This window comes from Eptatretus burgeri, chromosome 8, assembly GCF_056783735.1.
Source record: "Eptatretus burgeri isolate ZD-2024b chromosome 8, Ebu_testis_v1, whole genome shotgun sequence".
Taxonomy (NCBI): Eukaryota; Metazoa; Chordata; class Myxini; order Myxiniformes; family Myxinidae; genus Eptatretus; species Eptatretus burgeri.
This window is the reverse complement of record NC_140968.1, coordinates 94,098,871-94,119,988: the sequence shown is the minus strand read 5'-3', so window position 1 is coordinate 94,119,988 and position 21,118 is coordinate 94,098,871. Positions and strand designations below refer to the sequence as shown.

Here is a 21,118-nt window from a genome sequence, read left to right as displayed (position 1 = left end):
GAGATAGAGATAGAGATAGAGATAGAGATAGAGATAGAGATAGAGATAGAGATAGAGATAGAGAGAGCTCGACCAGAGGAGGGGGAGTTAAAAACAGAGAGGACACGAACCAGTGTGTGATGTGAGAGCAGCAGGCTTCATTGTAGGAGATGCCAATAATGTTGAGAGCTTTAGATTCCACATAATCCAGGAGAGGGGAGAGGGAAAGAAGGAAAGGGGGAAAGAGGGAGAGTCCATCAACCTGTTTGTGATAGTGAAGTGATAGATCCATAAACTCCTCTTCATAGCAGAAGATTCCAATAATCTTGAAGGACTTGATTTCCATGGCGTCAAGCTGAGAAAGATGTAAGGCAGGGGAGCCAGTCGAGAGGGGAGAGCAATACTCCATCAAGCTGCCAATGAAAGTCTTGTTGGTGGATAGGATTTCAGGTGTGCCAAGGAAGGACTTTGTAAGATGGAGGATGCTCAGTCGACACAACACCTCAGCTTTGCAAACCGACTTTGAAATGTGGTTTGCCCAAGAAAGATCATGGCTGATGTTGAGGCATATGAATTTCAATGACTGAACTTCCTCAAGAGGATTGTGATGAAAGTCGATTGAAGGGTTTACCAGACAGTCCTTTCAGAGAGAGATAGTGAAAGTGTGACAACTGTCAGGATTGAAGTATTTGACTAGACTGTGATTTTTTTTTTCCAAGGTCTGAAGAGAGGGAAGAGTCTGCATCCTGTCTGTTTGAAGGATGAGGGATGTCATAGCAGAGGGTTGAGTCATCAGCAAAGAGATAAAGAGGATTTTCCAGAGTCAGAAAGATCATTGATGAAGATCAAGAATAGCACTCGGCCCAGACACTACCTTGAGGAACTCCAGTCTTGACAAGGAGAGAAGTTGAAAGGATTCCATCCGAGTACCACACATTGGCTACAACAGTAGAGGAAGTCAGTGAGTCATGCGTGGAGTTGGCCTTGCATGGCATAGGCAGAGATTTTGGAGAGTAAGGCAGGATGCCAGACGTTTGTATCAAAAATACAAGATATGTCCAGAGAGATGGTGCTGAACTTAAATCTGATATTAAGGGCCTCAATCTATTGTTGGGAGAGTAGAAGCAGCATGTCCAAGGTGTAGTGATCTGGTAAAAACCAAATTGATGATCTGAGATCAGGTTGTTGTAGAAAAGGAAGGATTTCATACCAACTATGGTGATGTATTCCATGACCTTGCTGATGATTGGAAGTAATCTGAGAGCTCTGTAGTTAAGGGGATCCCTTTTTGCACCTTTTTGTGCAATTCAGTGATGTTGATGGATTTCCAAGCAGATGGAAGATGACCTAGCACAAATGGCAGGGGGAAAGGGCAGAGAGAGGGTGTGCAAGAGCAACAGAGCAGGTTTTTAGGACACCTTAGCTGTTTCCATCCGGTTCAGTAGCATAGTCAAAGTCGAGGATTGAAAGAACCTTCTCAATCTTCTCAGGTGCAAAAGACAGAATAAAGGAACAGTTTGACACCCATTCCAATAAAATAGTGGGACACATGAAACACATGACACATTACCAAAATTCAGTAATTTGACCTTGAAAATGACCTCATTGAACTCACCGTCCTCAAAAACCCCTATATGGATCCCGAGATCGTGTCTCAAGCCCTTCTAGAAGTCATTTTAGCCCCGGACTCAAGTTAATCCTTCAGACTCAATTTACAAACCCTGAGATCGTGAGGTTCCAGTCCTTCTCTATAGGAGTCTATGATTCACACCCAATAGTGTAACATGTATTTATACCCAATAGTGTAACATGTATTCATGCCCAATAGTGTAACATGTATTCATACCTAATAGTGTAACATGTAGTCATACCCAATAGTGTAACATGTATTCATAGCCAATAGCGTAACACATGTATTTATACCTAATAGTGTAACATGTATTTATACCCAATAGTGTAACATGTATTCCTACCCAATAGTGTAACATGTATTCCTACCCAATAGTGTAACACATGGATTCATACCCAATAGTGTAACATGTATTCATACCCAATAATGTAACATGTATTCATACCAAATAATGTAACATGTATTCATACCCAATAGTGTAACATGTATTCATACCCAATAGTGCAACATGTATTTATACCCAATAGTGTAACACATGGATTCATACCCAATAGTGTAACATGTATTCATACCCAATAATGTAACATGTATTCATACCAAATAATGTAACACGTATTCATACCCAATAGTGTAACATGTATTCATACCCAATAGTGTAACATGTATTTATACCCAATAGTGTAACATGTATGTATTTATACCCAATAGTGTAACATGTATTTATACCCAATCGTGTAACATGTATTTATACCCAATAGTGTAACACATGTATTTATACCCAATAGTGTAACATGTATTTATACCCAATAGTGTAACATGTATTCATACCCAATAGTGTAACATGTATTCATACCCAATAGTGTAACATGTATTGGTACCCAATAGTGTAACAAGTATTTATACCCAAGAGTGTAACATGTATTCCTACCCAATAGTGTAACATGTATTCATACCCAATAGTGTAACATGTATTCATACCCAATAGTGTAACATGTATTCATACCCAATAGTGTAACATGTATTCATACCCAATAGTGTAACATGTATTCATACCCAATAGTGTAACATGTATTCATACCCAATAGTGTAACATGTATTCATACCCAATAGTGTAACATGTATTCATACCCAATAGTGTAACATGTATTTATATCCAATAGTGTAACATGTATTCATACCCAATAGTGTAACATGTATTCATACCCAATAGTGTAACATGTATTCATACCCAATAGTGTAACATGTATTCATACCCAATAGTGTAACATGTATTCATACCCAATAGTGTAACATGTATTTATACCCAATAGTGTAACATGTATTTATACCTAATAGTGTAACATGTATTTATACCCAATAGTGTAACATGTATTCCTACCCAATAGTGTAACATGTATTCCTACCCAATAGTGTAACATGTATTCCTACCCAATAGTGTAACATGTATTCATACCCAATAGTGTAACACATGGATTCATACGCAATAGTGTAACATGTATTCATACCCAATAGTGTAACATGTATTCATACCCAATAGTGTAACATGTATTCATACCCAATAGTGTAACATGTATTCATACCCAATAGTGTAACATGTATTCATACCCAATAGTGTAACATGTATTCATACCCAATAGTGTAACATGTATTCATACCCAATAGTGTAACATGTATTCATACCCAATAGTGTAACATGTATTCATACCCAATAATGTAACACATGTATTTATACCTAATAGTGTAACACATGTATTTATACCTAATAGTGTAACATGTATTTATACCCAATAGTGTAACATGTATTCCTACCTAATAGTGTAACACATGTATTTATACCCAATCGTGTAACATGTATTCATACCCAATAGTGTAACATGTATTCATACCCAATAGTGTAACATGTATTCATACCCAATAGTGTAACATGTATTCATACCCAATAGTGTAACATGTATTCATACCCAATAATGTAACATGTATTCATACCCAATAGTGTAACATGTATTCATACCCAATAGTGTAACATGTATTTATACCCAATAGTGTAATATGCATTTATACCTAATAGTGTAACACATGTATTTATACCCAATCGTGTAACATGTATTTATACCCAATCGTGTAACATGTATTTATACCCAATCGTGTAACATGTATTTATACCCAATAGTGTAACATGTATTTATACCTAATAGTGTAACACATGTATTTATACCCAATAGTGTAACATGTATTTATACCCAATAGTGTAACATGTATTTATACCCAATAGTGTAACATGTATTCATACCCAATAGTGTAACATGTATTCATACCCAATAGTGTAACATGTATTCATACCCAATAGTGTAACATGTATTCATACCCAATAATGTAACATGTATTCATACCAAATAATGTAACATGTATTCATACCCAATAGTGTAACATGTATTCATACCCAATAGTTCAACATGTATTTATACCTCATAGTGTAACACATGTATTTATACCCAATCGTGTAACATGTATTCATACCCAATAGTGTAACATGTATTCATACCCAATAGTGTAACATGTATTCATACCCAATAGTGTAACATGTATTTATACCCAATAGTGTAACATGTATTTATACCCAATAGTGTAACATGTATTTATACCCAATAGTGTAACATGTATTCATACCCAATAGTGTAACATGTATTCATACCCAATAGTGTAACATGTATTCATACCCAATAGTGTAACATGTATTCATACCCAATAGTGTAACATGTATTCATACCCAATAGTGTAACATGTATTTATACCCAATAGTGTAACATGTATTCATACCCAATAGTGTAACATGTATTTATACCCAATAGTGTAACATGTATTTATACCCAATAGTGTAACACATGTATTTATACCCAATAGTGTAACATGTATTCATACCCAATAGTGTAACATGTATTCATACCCAATAGTGTAACATGTATTCATACCCAATAGTGTAACATGTATTCATACCCAATAGTGTAACATGTATTCATACCCAATAGTGTAACATGTATTCATACCCAATAGTGTAACATGTATTCATACCCAATAGTGTAACATGTATTTATACCCAATAGTGTAACATGTATTTATACCCAATAGTGTAACATGTATTCATACCCAATAGTGTAACATGTATTCATACCCAATAGTGTAACATGTATTCATACCCAATAGTGTAACATGTATTCATACCCAATAGTGTGACATGTATTCATACCCAACAGTGTAACATGTATTCATACCCAATAGTGTAACATGTATTCATACCCAATAGTGTAACATGTATTATACCCAATAGTGTAACATGTATTTATATCCAATAGTGTAACATGTATTTATACCCAATAGTGTAACATGTATTCATACCCAATAGTGTAACATGTATTCATACCCAATAGTGTAACATGTATTCATACCCAATAGTGTAACATGTATTCATACCCAATAGTGTAACATGTATTCATACCCAATAGTGTAACATGTATTCATACCCAATAGTGTAACATGTATTCATACCCAATAGTGTAACATGTATTCATACCCAATAGTGTAACATGTATTTATACCTAATAGTGTAACACATGTATTTATACCCAATAGTGTAACATGTATTTATACCTAATAGTGTAACACATGTATGTATACCCAATAGTGTAACATGTATTTATACCCAATAGTGTAACATGTATTCATACCCAATAGTGTCACATGTATTCATACCCAATAGTGTAACATGTATTCATACCCAATAGTGTAACATGCATTCATACCCAATAGTGTAACATGCATTCATACCCAATAGTGTAACATGTATTTATATCCAATAGTGTAACATGTATTCATACCCAATAGTGTAACATGTATTCATACCCAATAGTGTAACATGTATTCATACCCAATAGTGTAACATGTATTCATACCCAATAGTGTAACATGTATTTATACCCAATAGTGTAACATGTATTTATACCCAATAGTGTAACATGTATTTATACCCAATAGTGGAACATGTATTTATACCTAAAGGTGTAACACATGTATTTATACCCAATAGTGTAACATGTATTCATACCCAATGGTGTAACTTATATTCATACCCAATAGTGTAACATGTATTTATACCTAATAGTGTAACATGTATTTACACATAATAATAGTGTCAGCCCAGGTTGTAACCTGCTACTTGGTAACCATGTAAATCGGTACTGTGCTGTTCATGGTCGGGTCGTCGGTGACTAAACCGGCAACCCCACCCGGGAAGCTGGGTGAGGGGGTGTGTGTGGACACCCAGCAGGATTAAAAATAAGAACTGTCAAAGGGCAGAGGAGCTCATTGAAGAGCCAACGGCCATTTACACTCCCTCCAAGGGTTATAGGTTGGTGGCAAGCAAGGGCATGCTCACCATAAAAATTTAGGCTCCATTAACTTCATCATGGCAGGACAACTTCAACATGGACAGCAACCAGCGCATAGGTTGCCATGGGCTGTACCAGCCTACGTCAAAAAGAATGGCACAAACCCTCAAGCAAGATCATGAAGGCCTGTCCTTCCCTATGATGGTTCTCATGGACCCGATGTGCGTTCAAGCTTGAGGTTTGGGAGTTGAAACATTGGCTCAATGGTGGGAAGAAGTATGGATGTAGCAATGGAACTGAGAAAGAGGAAAGTGGATGTGTGTTGTGTGCAAGAAACAAGATGGAAAGGAGGCGGAGCAAGATTCGTTGGTGTGATGGGGGTCAGGTATAAGTTTTTGTGGTCAGGTGGTGATGGAGCTGCAGGAGTGGGAGTTTTGATAAAAGAGGAACTGAGTGGTAATGTTATTGATATAAAAAGAATTAGTGACATGATTCTAGTGGTCGTAATGGTACATGGTAAGCCATTAATTTGTGTGATAAGTGGATATGCGCCGCAGGTGGGACGAGGGGAAGTTGAAAAATAAACATTTTACGAAGATCTGATAGCATAAGTGGAGAGCACGGGGCCAAAATAATTTTTAATTGTCACTGGTAACTTCAATGGTCATGTGGGTAAAGATGTGGATGGCTCTGAAGGTGTTCATGGCGGTTTTAGTATTGGTTGGAGAAATGATGAAGGAAGAAGTTTATTAGAATTTTGCACGGAGGCAGATCTGGGTGTCCTGAACAGTTGGTTCAAGAATGAGAAAAAGGCAACATTTGGGTCCGGTGGAGCAGAAACAGAGATCGATTTTATGTTAGTCGGAAAAAGTTGGAGAAAGAAAATTCGAAATGTGAAAGTTATTCTTGGGGAACTCCAGCACAGCTTGGTGGTAATGGATGTAGACAAAATAGATGAGGTGAAGAAAAAGAAACAGCAACAGAGTAAGTGTACAAAGACCTGGAAGCTGAAAGATGGAGAAGTAAAAATAAAATTTGCTGAAAGGATGGATATTCTCTTGAAGGAAAAGGAAGAAGACGGCAGATGGATGGATACTATACATACATACAGTGTATGCATATATCCCAGGAACAAAGTAACATGATTTTGATGAACTCGTGCACGCCCGTAGGTGCATGGCCGTATGTGCAAACAAAACAAACCAAAAAAAACTCAAACTGCGTGCCAGAAACAACCACACAGGCCGCTCCTTCGCTCTCACGTGCCCGTACGTGCGTGGCCGTACGTGCAAAAAAAAAAAATTCAAACCGCGAGCCAGAAACGACAACCACACAGGCCGTCCCTTCGCTCTCGCGTTCTCGCAACAACCACACTTCCACACACAGAGTTAATTAAAAGCCAAATTAAAATCAAGTTTACCTCCCTGTCTTTGCTTGCCATGACATTCGCTGCTATGTAACCGGCTCAGCCCATGACATCATCGTCAGCCGGCCGCGCACCGGCCTACGCAGCCACACCTATGCAGCAACGTCTCATGTCATTGGTTTGGTAAATAAATGGCCATAACTTGGGAAGCACTTGTCCGATTAATATCAAACCTTAAAAAGGCACATCCTCAGGTCCCCAGCAATATTGCTGGCAAGTTTCAATTTGATCGGACCAGTGGTTGTCGAGAAACAGCGGTCACACACACACACACACACACACACACACACACACACACACACACACACACACACACACACACACACACACACACACACACACACACACACACACACACACACACACACACACACACACACACACACACACACACACACTGCTGGAATTATAGATCGAGACTAGTGCATGCCCGTAGGTGCGTGGCCGTACGAGCAAACAAAAACAACAAAGAAAAACTTTCAAACTGCGTGCCAGAAACAACAACCACACAGGCTGTTCCTTCGCTCTCACTTGCCCGTATGTGCAACAACAAAAAAAAAAACTTTCAAACTACGAGCCAGAAACAACCACACAGACCTTTCCTTCGCTCTCGTAAACGACAACCGGATTGGACATTGTGTTTATCTATAAATGCGCATAAGAAATCGTGTGTGCCCGTACGGAATGTTCACCTGCATTCCACGAATTATCTCTTGCATTGAAGTAACAACTGCTGTGATACTTCCACACACAGAGTTAATTAAAATCAAAATCAAAATCAAGTTTACCTCCCTGTCTTTGCTTGCCATGACATTCGCTGCCATTGACCATTGCCACTCCTTCGCCACTGTAACTAAGGCACCGATCCCCATCGTAACCAGCACGGCACGTGACGTCATCGTTGGCCAGCAGCACATCTGCCCACGCGAAGTTAAGTCCTCACCGTCCGGAAGTTCGCATATCGCAGTTACCATTATTCGCAATTTCCTTTTAATGGCCAATAATTCAATTAGCGCCAACGTATTTTGCCTTTTCGCAATGTCATCGCAAGGAAAAACACAAAGAGAAGAGAAGAGAAAAACAAACGAACAAAAAAAAACGTACGGATGTACAAAAAAATTTTTTTTTCAAATAACCACACAGGCTGTTCCTTCGCTCTGGTAAACGACGACTTGATTGGGGCATTGTGTTTATCTATAAATGCGCATAAAAAATCGATAAATTATTAGAATACACGAAGTCATCACTATCCGGAAGTCCATACGTTGTCACCTGTAATGGGGAACGCGGCTGAGGTTCTCTTCCCCATCGGCCACGCCTACGCAGCAACGTGTCTTGTCATTGGTTGGTAAATAAATGGCCATAACTTGGGAAGCACTTGTCCGATTAACATCAAACCTTAAAAAAGGCACATCCTCAGGTCCCCAGCAATATACCTGGCAAGTTTCAATTAGATCGGACCAGTGGTTGTCGAGAAAAACAGCGGTCACACACACACACACACACACACACACACACACACACACACACACACACACACACACACACACACACACACACACACACACACACACACACACACACACCTGGAATTATAGATAGACTAGTGCATGCCCATAGGTGCGTGGCTGTACGTGCAAACAAAAAAAATTAAAAAAAAACTTTCAAACCGCGTGCCAGAAACAACAACTACACAGGCCGTCCCTTCGCTCTCGCGTTCTCACGACAACCACGCTGCCACACAGGGTTAATTAAAATCCAAATTAAAATCAAGTTTACCTCCCTGTCTTTGCTTGCCACGACATTCGCTGCCATGTAACCGGCACGGCACATGACGTCATTGTTGGCCAGCCTCGCATCGGCCTACGCAGCCACGCCTACGCAGCAACGTGTCATGTGATTGGTTGGTAAATAAATGGCCATAACTTGGGAAGCACTTGTCCGATTAATATCAAACCTTGAAAAGGCACATCCTCAGGTCCCCAGCAATATACTTGGCAAGTTTCAATGAGATCGGACCAGTGGCTGTCAAGAAACAGTGGTCACACACACACACACACACACACACACACACACACACACACACACACACACACACACACACACACACACACACACACACACACACACACACACACACACACACACACACACACACACACACACACACACACTGCTGGAATTATGGATAGATATAATGATCTTTTGACCGTTTCAGATTTAACTTCCTTTGTGCTCAAAAACGACAAAAGTGACTGGAATTGGTCACCAAAGGCAAGCCGACATTGAAACACAGCCTTGTATTTTGCCTTTCAAGTTGCTGTCCTTTTACAATGAAATCTGGGTACCAACTACATAAAAGCATCGCAGGCGGATGCGTGAGAAACTGTTTCCTGAGCAACGGCTGCATTTACTCCACACGGGATTAGATCGAGCAGCAGATGTGGTTTCCTTGGTGAGGAAGCATCATATATGGGTATGAGCGCAGAGGGTGGAACTTGGGGGTCAGGGTGGAAACCAACCAATACACGACTCGTGGCCATGTCGAAACTAACACGTCGTTTGCACTCACCACATGCAAGAAAGTCCAACGACACCTGCGCAGCATAATCTCCGGAAATTTAGACAGAATTGAAACCTTTTGCATCACATTTCAAACGAACACTGCCTGGTGGCTTCCACGATCTTGGGATGATTTGACTTGCCAGAAGAAAGACACGGGATGCAACTCATCATCTCCGGATTTATTTTGAGTCTTCCTCTCGACTTGGGATCTATTATTTTGATGTTAATGGCTACAAATGCAATCCGAATAGAACATGGTGCTAGGACAAAAAAAACAACACCCTGCCATGCAATAGCAACACGAGTTCCCTTACAAGGAACTTAAATGTAGGAGGGAGGCCAAATTAGGCTCATGAGGTTTGCACAATAGTTGCCAACCTCTGGTTGTTTGTCCAAACTCTATTCTTTTTTAAATTCTGAATGCAAAGCAAGAAAGCAGCACTTTGGTGCAGTCTTTTGGCCTCCTTCCTGCGTTTATGAGGCATCCCTCTATTTGTCAGTCTTCGATGCAACTCAGCTGCGGTTTGAACTGCTAACCTCCCAGACTTAGAGCAGACGCTCTACCATGACGCCACCGAGTAAGATCTCTATGCATGCCTCGCTATATTGTGATATGATATATAACCATAACTGATATTGTCGTTCCTTGCACTTGAACCAAGTGACTGCACTTCTGCAAAGCAGTTGTAAAGGTATCGAAACTTTCAGCATAAAATGCACTGAACGCATCACTCAACACGTCACAATGACATATGAACCTCGTTTATATAACTTTAGTGTTCTACTATACAATGCAGTCAATGGATACCATGTACACATTACCTGTATTTCCCGCCACCAACCAATACACTACGAGGTCCCGATGACAACTTTAACGGTCAAATTATTTCTCACCTTATTGTGGGGTTGGCTGATCAGGCCTGCCATTTGACTGGAGGTGATTTGGGCAGGAATTTGTTATTTTGTTCAGGGTTCCAGCGATAATTCTCACTTAATCTTCATCGAAACACCAAGGGATCATTAACATCCATTAGGCAATGCTCGCAGACAGGACACCTGGATTGACGTACACCTGAGGGACTGACATACAGTTTCTCCTCAGCACCGATCAGACAGTGTGTAGTCAGATCAGGACTCAAACCCAGACTCAACAGCTCAAAGGTAAGCGCAAGTCGTGGTGTAAAACTCCGCACACTCTTGTCATGCACTCGTTGCAGCGAGCAACTGCACGTACAGGAACACGAACTAATAATGCAAATAAGGAAAATGTGCAAAATTAAAGCAAAGAGGAGAAGGAGAAATGCCAAAACATGAAGCAACAAACAAAGCGCATCCCACTTGTTTTTCGCCTGATTGTCCGTTCGGTTCGGAGAGAGACTTTTAATCAATCAGCTTTGTCGGTGCTCTGTGCGAGTGCTCGCAATCCGCGGCTAAAAGCACAGGGTAATTTAAGATATAGTCGAACCATCACAGTGCATGGCTGAGCAGGAAAGTACAAAACATTGCTGCAAGCTATAATCTCCCACGCGGCGCTGTTAACGCTGATTGCATCCGAGTGCCTCTGTGTCTTTACGGCACAAGCTTTAACCGTTACTTTGCAACTGCGGATAACGCGATTCACTGAACGAATCATGGAACTGGGTATGGGTGGTGATGGATCGAGGAAAAATAATTGTGGGGATACAATGGGGATGAATGGGGGTGTGAATGTATCATGTATGTGAACAGGGGTCCACTTGGTGCGACTAATCAGAGGCTGCGGATCTCGATGTGTGGATGAGTTTGGGGGTATCGCTTCGTTTATGACGTCACAATGTTGCGCCCACATGCAGAAGGTGGGGCTATGTGGAGGAGCGCCTTACCTTCTTGCTGCACGAGGCGGAGACCTTTGCTAATACCCCAGCAGCAAGCAGCCGATTCTGTCGCCATGGTTTCCTGCTGACACGTTTAAAAATAGCTCCCTCCTGCTGTCCCTTTCCACCCCGACCCCTCCCTGCATCATCGCCTATCGCCCATTTCTACCACCCTTTCTTCCTAAACAAGACTGTTGCCAAGACGACGTCCAATTATCTGGTGATTGGAGTGGCCGAGAATTGCAGCTTTTTCTTTGGAGTGGACGAAGCGGGGAAAGGGAGGAAAGGGTGCGAATAATGGAGGCAACGAAATAATGGGGAAGAGGGAGGGATGATAGAGGGAGAAAGGGAAAGGAAAACGGATGCAGAAAGGGAGAGGCGGAATATATCCGTAAATCCGAGCCATGCTCTCGATGATTGCACATATGGACATACAACATATGCATGTACATATGGCCTAGATCTGGGATAAAAGCACCTGTCAATTGTGTGTTGGAAAAGTACAAACGGTTGAAATAGGACAAGATGAATAAAGGGGGGGAAAAAAATCGATGACAGTACGAATATATATATATATATATATATATATATATATATATATATATATATATATATATATATATATATATATATATATATATATATATATATATATATATATATATATATATATATATCATGTAATATTATATATTTACATTATATATATATATATATATATATATATATATATATATATATATATATATATATATATATATAATGAAACGTAATTACTGACAATCAATAAATAAGGAAATAAATAACTTTTAAAGAGAAGGCTTCGAATGTGTGAATATGTCCTTTGAAGGTGTGCTCCGAGTCTGGGAGGGAGGTCAGTGGTTCGAATCCCGGCTGAGTCATACCAAACAATAAAACCAAAAATGCAACGCTCAGCATTTAAAAAGGGTAGAGCACAGTCAAACAGCCATATGTTGGCAATCATAGCACAGGGCCTAAAGGTCTCCTCCTGTGTTGAAGTTCCTTACAAAGAAACTCATGTTAGTATTCTAGGTTATAAAATAATCTACAATCTAAAATCCCTGGCTGAGTCAGACCAAAGACTTAATAAAACAAACCAATGTCACCCGCAGGGTGACCCGTATCTTGCCAAAAGGTGACCACATGTGACTTCTTTAAGGTCACACTGAGGTGAACAGAGCTGCTATCCACCAGGAGCGACTCCTTGAGGAATATCTGCCTACGAGAGATTCCGATGAGAATCGTTCTACAGAGTAACCATGAAAAATATGCGTTTGCCTCATAACGTCACCAAATGACGTCATAATGTCTCAAGCTTGACATATCTAGAAAGCACTCATCGAGGTGTTCAATTTGAGGTATTACACGATATGGTACCTAAGATTTCAAAATTTGACCTTGGCGTCAAAAACTTTCGACCTCCAGCGCGAACCATGAAGGTCAAGGCCGATCACTACCAAAAATTAATCAGCTGAGCGCCATACCATGAACGATATTCCCATGAAGTTTGAAGACGATCCGATCAAAATTACTCAAAAAATAAGGGTTTCGTCGACTCCCCTGATTTGTGACAAAGTGACCTTGACCTTTGACCTTGACCTTGAAAATTTTATGCGCTGAAAGGGACCTCTATAGGACTCTGATATGCGAAGTTACAAAAATTTCCAATGATAACTGTGCTCTGCAGAGTGATCGATACGTGATTACAGATAAACAAAAAAAAATAACCAATGTCACCCACAGGGTGACCCGTATCTTGCCAAAAGGTGACCACGTGTGACTTCTTTAAGGTCACACTGAGGTGAACAGAGCTGCTATCCACCAGGAGCGACTCCTTGAGGAATATCTGCCTACGAGAGATTCCGATGAGAATCGTTCTACAGAGTAACCATGAAAAATATGCTTTTGCCTCATAACGTCACCAAATGACGTCATAATGTCTCAAGCTTGACATATCTTGAAAGCACTTATCGAGGTGTTCAATTTGAGGTACTACACGATATGGTTCCTAAAACTTGAAAATTTGACCTTGGGGTCAAATATGTTTGACCTCAGGCGCTAACCATGAAGGTCAAGGCCAATCGCCACCAAAAATTAATCAGCTGAGCGCCAGACCATGAACTATATTCCCATGAAGTTTGAAGACGATCTGATCAAAATTACTCGAAAAATAAGGGTTTCGTCGACTCCCCTGATTTGCGACAAAGGGACCTTGACCTTTGACCTTGACCTTCAAAATTTTGTGCACTGAAAGGGACCTCTATAGGCCTCTGACATGCGAAGGTACAAAAATTTCCAATGATAACTGTGCTCTGCAGAATTTTTTTATACGTGATTACAGACAAACAAACAAACAAAAAAAAAACATCCAAGCTGACTAACATATCTTGCAAAAACTTCGTTTTGGCAAGATAATAATAATAATAACATACAAGCTGACTAACATATCTTGCAAAAACTTCGTTTTGGAAAGATAAAAATGGTAATTGCTGCTTCCTTTGTTTGATACTCTGCCTTTAGAAGGATAGAGCCCAGACAAACAATACTGGGGCGGCAATGATAAACCCAATATACTGCTTTGGCAACACCAATGTTCTGTCAAAAGTATGGTATATCAAAATTTAAATAAAAAACCATGTAAAATGTATATTAAAACAAACTGTGGTTAGCATCTTCATTTTTGACTTAGTTGATGAAATGCTATACCCACTCTCCCCCCCCCCCACCCCTTACATGTGTTTATGAAATGTTTTCAACAGACATCACCCTACACCCTCATAGGCTGCACAGGCAGGACCTGCTGCAGGTGTCGTACTTTACGCCAATTTACATCGCAACTTAGTGGCCAATGGGAACGGGCAAGCTGGCCATAAAATAGCACGTATACCAACTCCCTTTGAATGCCATGAGAGAGTTATTAACATGCATGATTTACCCATGAACGTACTGCAGTTCTTTTTGGTACATAATGTCGAGGCTCGTGGAGGAGCTAGAACAGGGAGACAGGGAGACAGGGAGATAGGGAGAGACAGGGAGAGACAGGGAGAGACAGAGAGAGAGAGACAGAGAGAGAGAGACAGAGAGAGAGAGACAGAGACAGAGACAGAGACAGAGACAGAGACAGAGACAGAGACAGAGACAGAGACAGAGACAGAGACAGAGACAGAGACAGAGACAGAGACAGAGACAGAGACAGAGACAGAGACAGAGACAGAGACAGAGACAGAGACAGAGACAGAGACAGAGACAGAGACAGAGACAGAGACAGAGAGACAGAGAGACAGAGACAGAGACAGAGACAGAGAGACAGAGAGACAGAGAGACAGAGAGACAGAGAGACAGAGACAGAGAGACAGAGAGACAGAGACAGAGACAGAGACAGAGACAGAGACAGAGACAGAGACAGAGACAGAGACAGAGACAGAGACAGAGACAGAGACAGAGACAGAGACAGAGACAGAGACAGAGACAGAGACAGAGACAGAGACAGAGACAGAGAGAGAGAGAGAGAGAGAGAGAGAGAGAGAGAGAGAGAGAGAGAGAGAGAGAGAGAGAGAGAGACACACACAGACACACACAGTGTGAGATTTTATTTTGTATACACAGTGGAAGTTCATGGTAGAACAAGTACATTGAAGGAATCAGAAAATAAGACAAAAACAGGATGTAAAGAAGGACGCAAAAGGAACAGTTGAGAGAGAGAGGGAAACAACAACAGCAGAGGCCAATCTAGAGAGAGACTTGACAAACAATGGGTTTGCAGAGGAATAGGGGACAGAACAATACACATGGGGAGGACAAGATGGATGCAGAAGGAAACTCTGAGAGAAAACTGGAAATTTAAAAGGAGGAAGGATTGGGTGGGGGTTAACGAGGGTAGAAAAGATCATGGTTTTGGATTTGGGATGCTTTGATATGATGGTGAACAGTTGTCTTGAAGACCTGGAGGGAAGAATGAGATTGAAGAGAATGTGGAAGTTGGTTCTACACGTGGGGGGGGGGGGGGGAGAGGAGTAAATGGGTGAAGGTGAGCAGTGATTCTAGATTTAGGTAGTTTCACCAGAAGGCCAAAATAATCCCGTTGAGAGCCACACCTTGGTTATGAGAGCAGCGAAAGTCAGTCAGCCATGTGTGGAATTGGCCGAGGATGCCATAGACACAGAGTTTGGAGAGCAAGGTGTGTCACCAGACTGTATCGAATGCTGGATATATGTCTAGAGATCTCATGTCTGACATTGAGAGCCTCCATCCATTATTGGGAGAGTAGAAGCAGCATGTCCAACGTAGAGTGACCTAGTCCGATTCTGAATTGATGATATGAGATTTTTTAAAAATAGAGGTTTCCCCAAACAAGGCATAAAGCCACTCTCGGGAAGGGGCGAAGAGAGAAAAAGGAGAACAGGAAAAACTGGCAAAACCTTCACCTCATCCTGAAAAAGAAGGAAACCTCTTCAAAGGACCACTCTGCAGGAGGGGGTAACTACGCCAGGCGGAAAAATAAGTTTTCCTTCCCCTATTGGGTGTTTTGTAGGAGACACCATCTCCATACTGGATGGCCATTGGCTCTAGAAGGGAGCTCATCCACCCTTTATCAGGTGTTGTTTTTCGTCCTGGCATGGTATCACAGTCACCCTCCCCAATAGCAAAGCCAGTGAGGGGTGTCAGTTTAGTTGCCAACAACCCAACCATATGACACAGGTAGCACTGGGTTACATGTTACCAGTGACAGTCCTAAAATACTGACCTGACGAAAGAATTTAACGACCGTGCTGGAAGGACTGTGTCAGAAGCTCCTCCACGAAATTTGGAGGGCCACCAGCTAAAAAAATTTGGACGTTGTACCAGCCGAAACCTGAAGCGCAACAGTATTGCTGCGCCCAAGGAGGGATTCTGACTTTGAGGCGTTCAGCCATTATCCTTTGGAGGGTAGCGTCGCGCTGCTGGCTACTCAGCCATATGCACGTGCCAAGTGTCTGAACCCACAGTTCCTCTCGTACTGAGCGGGGGTTGCTGTCCTGGCGACAAAAGCATCAGTTGGGTAAAACTAACCTGTCTCACGATGGTCTAATCCCAGCTCACGTTCCCTTTTATGTTGGTGAACAATACAAAACTTGATGAATTCTGCTTCGCAATGATAAGTGCCTACTTAGAAGGGTCAAAAAGTGATGTCACTGTGTATGCTTGGCTGCCACAAGGCAGTTATCCCTGCGGTAACTTTTCTGACACCTCTTGCTTAAAACTCAAAAAGTCAAAAGCATCGTGAGGCCACCCTTCGACGGTCTACATTCATGCAGAAAATCAAGATCAAGTGAGCTTTCACTCTTCTGCTCCTTGGGAGGTTTCCATCCTCCCTGAGCTCACCTTAAGACACTTGCATTACCGTTTAACAGGCTTACCGCCCCAGTCAAACTCCCCATCTGGAACTGTCCCCAGAACGGGTTGCCTGATTCAAACTCCGGTGGGTACGCACGTAGCATGCGGAGGCGTGCTGCAGCACCCAATCCATGGGCTTCACATAGAAATGCGGGAACCCTGAACAGGGGGCTCGCAATTCCCATCTCACCAGGTTAGTAAATGAGATCAGGGTGTTGGAAAAATAAAGGATTTGATGTCAACTGCGATAATGGATTCCATGACCTTGCTGATGATTGGAAGTAAGCTGATAGCTCTGCAGTTAAGGGGATTGTTTTTTGAACCTTTTATTATATGTAATGCAGTGATGTTGGCTGGTTTTTAAGCAGATGGAAGTTCAACTTAAGCAAATGATAGCATGAACAGAGCAGAAAGAGAACATGCAAGAGCAGCAGAGCAGGTTTTTAGGACACGTGAGCTGATGCCATCCAGTTACAGAATCAGAGTCGAGAGTTGCCAGAAACTTCTACAAATTCTCAAGTACAAAAGACAGAGTCCAGGAGCAGTTGGGTATGACTGGTTAGGGTGGGTAGAGAGAGTGTGGTGTTGAGGACACAATGTTTGGAAGCAATTACAGAATTGAGGCATTTGGCCTTCTCACGAGCAAAGTCTGCTCTGATGCCATTTGAAGTGATAGAAGGGATATTCACTCCAGAAACAGACTTACCAATGTGCCACCAGGTTTTAGAGTAGGGAGACAAATTTGGAATCTTGAGATTGGCCAGATTTTGTTCTCTGATTCTTCTGAGAGTGGACACACACACTTGTCGGCTTTGTGGAATGACCTAAGGTTGCCTTTTGTTGGATTCCGCGAATATAAGGGAAGTTCTTTCAAGGCAACTACCTAATGACAGGATTCGATGTACCATGGGCAGGAGGATTGGACAATATGTGATTCATCTGTGCATAAGAGAGCACAAGTTTCTGTTAACGAATTCTCAGGGTGAGTTAACATCATGGGTGGCAGATATAGGAGACCAGTTCTAAAGTGAGATTGCAGCTTGCAGTCCCTCACAATCCGTTTAAGTGAACTGCCAGACTTGCTGTTGCTGAAGCGCCTCTCTGAGAATGGCAGGAGAGATGTTGACTCTCAAAAGCACATAATCAGATTAACGAAATGGAGCAGAGCAACAGAAGTAGCCATCAGGTGGGAGTTGGTAATCACAAAATCAAGAAGGGAGGATTTTCCATTGGCAGAATTCCAGATCAGAAATATCGAGTCAGTTCACCGATTGAGTCAGTCCCATGGAGTCACATAAGTGGTTTGCTGTAGTGCCATGGTTGGTGAGAGAGGTATGAACACTCAGCGAATTGGCATGTTGACAATTGAAATGAAACACATGAGGATGAGAGGGTTGGGATGAGTGGTTAGAAGTTGGTCCATGTTGTCTGAGAGAGGAATGTGAATGGAGTCATCACAGTATCAATTTTTTTCCAACATCACTATGATGGTGAACTCATACAGGTATACACTGGTATATGGATATCAACCGGTTTTTATGCAGGTTCCAAACCATTATGTATTCATATATGACATATAGTCACAGCTCCTGCAGCCTCACGACCTGTTGCTTCCTCCAGAGTGCCGGTTTGACATCAACTCCCCACCAGCACCTGCCTTCACTGTTAGGCCAGTTAGAGCAGTGTGCTGTCTGGGGTGATTCTGCTTTATGTGATGTCGAAGATTAGACGTATTGGAAAGAGATGCCTTAACCAAGGCCTTGCAGACTTTATATCTGAAAAGGCTATTGCCACTGCCCACATTCTTTTCATGGTATTCCCAAAAGGGGCTTTTCCCCCCATAATGAGAACGGTTATTTTCAACTTCAATTTGTAAGCGATTTTGTTTTAAGGTGAGATCAGACGATTTATACATGAGTAGCGCTGGACCGATATTGGTATCAGTAATCGGCACAGGCCGATATCGGGAGTTTTTTGGAAATCGGCATCAGCCGATTGAAGTCAGTGTGAGTGGCGATTACCGATTAGTGCTGTACACGACCCAAAAACCTTTAGTAGCTTTCATCCTGGTTTTGGGGGGAATTAAACGCAGAGAAACTCATCTTTCTCAAAAATAATCTGAGCTCTGTGAACTTTAAATACTAAATCTCCAAAACGTGGCATTTACCTTATTTTCAATTATGTGAGCATGGGTAACAAGGTAATGGTTGGTCTCTCGCTGAGCTTGATAAATCACCAGATGAGTATAGCCACCACTCATGCACTGATACCACCATTTATAACAATAAGTCAACAGTCGATCGATTTACTTACTGAATGAACGAATGTTCGGAACAGAGTTCCTTTGTAACCTGGGGACTCTGTGTATTGTATTTTGTCTAAAACTTGCTTTTCACATGACCAGACAAGTATGAAATGCTTTATTTTATATCCACCAATAGCTTATCGAATGAGCATATGGTAGCTCATCATTCGTTTAAAAATGACAGGTTGGTGTGCTGTTAGATGCACCAATCAATTAAAGAAGGGATTTAAAATGTATCGATTCACAGCCACTCAATAACGTCAATCCGCCAATCGCAGGTACAGCACCGATCTGGCACGTTATTCACGTCATGTGTGCACAATGCACTATGATGTCATTATTTACCACTATATAATTGACATCGGTATCAGCCTTTTATTTATTTATTGTTAAATCAGTAATTGATCACAGTCAAATTTTCTAATCGGCTCAGCACTACATAAGTGTTAAACAAACAAAGAGATTTGTCAATTATGATGGCAGCTAGTGCAGGATACATGTAACACAAGGCACGGTGGCAGGAATTACCGTTACTGCAGTCCCATACACTGGTTTTGGTTTATGGTATGAGATCATAGGAGTATTCAAAGTTGTCTTTTGCAGATTATTTTATGAGTTAAGAAGTTGGAGTTGTGCCGGAATGGATGTGATATCACAAAATAGGAACATTGCATTTTATATATTAAACATCAAAAACAGCTTCTTTCTCAACCATGAGGAATTACTTGCTTTTTTTTCCTCGAGTATGGATTACTCAATTCAACCTCGCATGATCATAGTGCTCTAAATTTACGAGCAAGTTCAGGAGAATATCACTGTAAATGTGAAATGCTTCAGTCAAACCCTTGAAAGGAGGCCAATGTTATGGCAACACAATGGAGTTGCCTTGTTTAAGGATCTATGTCATTAACACTGACAGTTGAAAGACGATCACGTTTCCGAACATGACCGCATATCCAGCCTTCACTCAATGTGGCATTTCATGATAAATCTTCCTAACTGTGATAATATTTCCCCAACGAAGTTTAAATCCCAGGCCTACTTATATCGAGAATCGAGAATTTGACGACTGATTTTCTTTTATTTTTTGCTTTCCATGTTGAGCTTGGAACTTCTTGATCACTCCTCAAATTTGATAAGTAATTTTTTATTGAGTGGTCACCTGCTGCACTGATTTTGGTGTGAATGGCTTCAACACAAACTTTTAAAACCATGGTCCTGCACTATAGAACCAGACACATGAGAAGGAAGTACATATCAAGTGCAGAAGTCTAAATTAAATGAGATGCCAAATGAGAGGTTGGAGATCCTTCCAATTGGAAGAGCGGCGAATACAAATAACACTCTATGCATGGCCTAGAAAATGTGATGCAGACATTTCCCAGGAGCAGTTAATGGAGGGAATCCTTCTAAAGATGATATTCACATCCTTTGGACGGGTAGCTGTGACTTGTTTACACATAAGAAGGGACTGATGCAACTTTTCTTTTGCGGCAAACTGTTTTGGAAGGGTAGTGCACGATTATGAGCAGCACGTATGTTCTGACTATTTGTCTGAGCTGTGCCAGTCCAAGCCATCCTCAC

At 41.2% G+C, this 21,118-nt stretch overlaps 1 protein-coding gene across 2 annotated transcripts in view; it reads left to right on the top strand.

The window, feature by feature from the left end:
* Positions 1 to 21,118, top strand: part of LOC147022302 (uncharacterized) — a 443,667-nt gene that overhangs the window by 258,365 nt on the left and 164,184 nt on the right. The window lies entirely within an intron of this gene.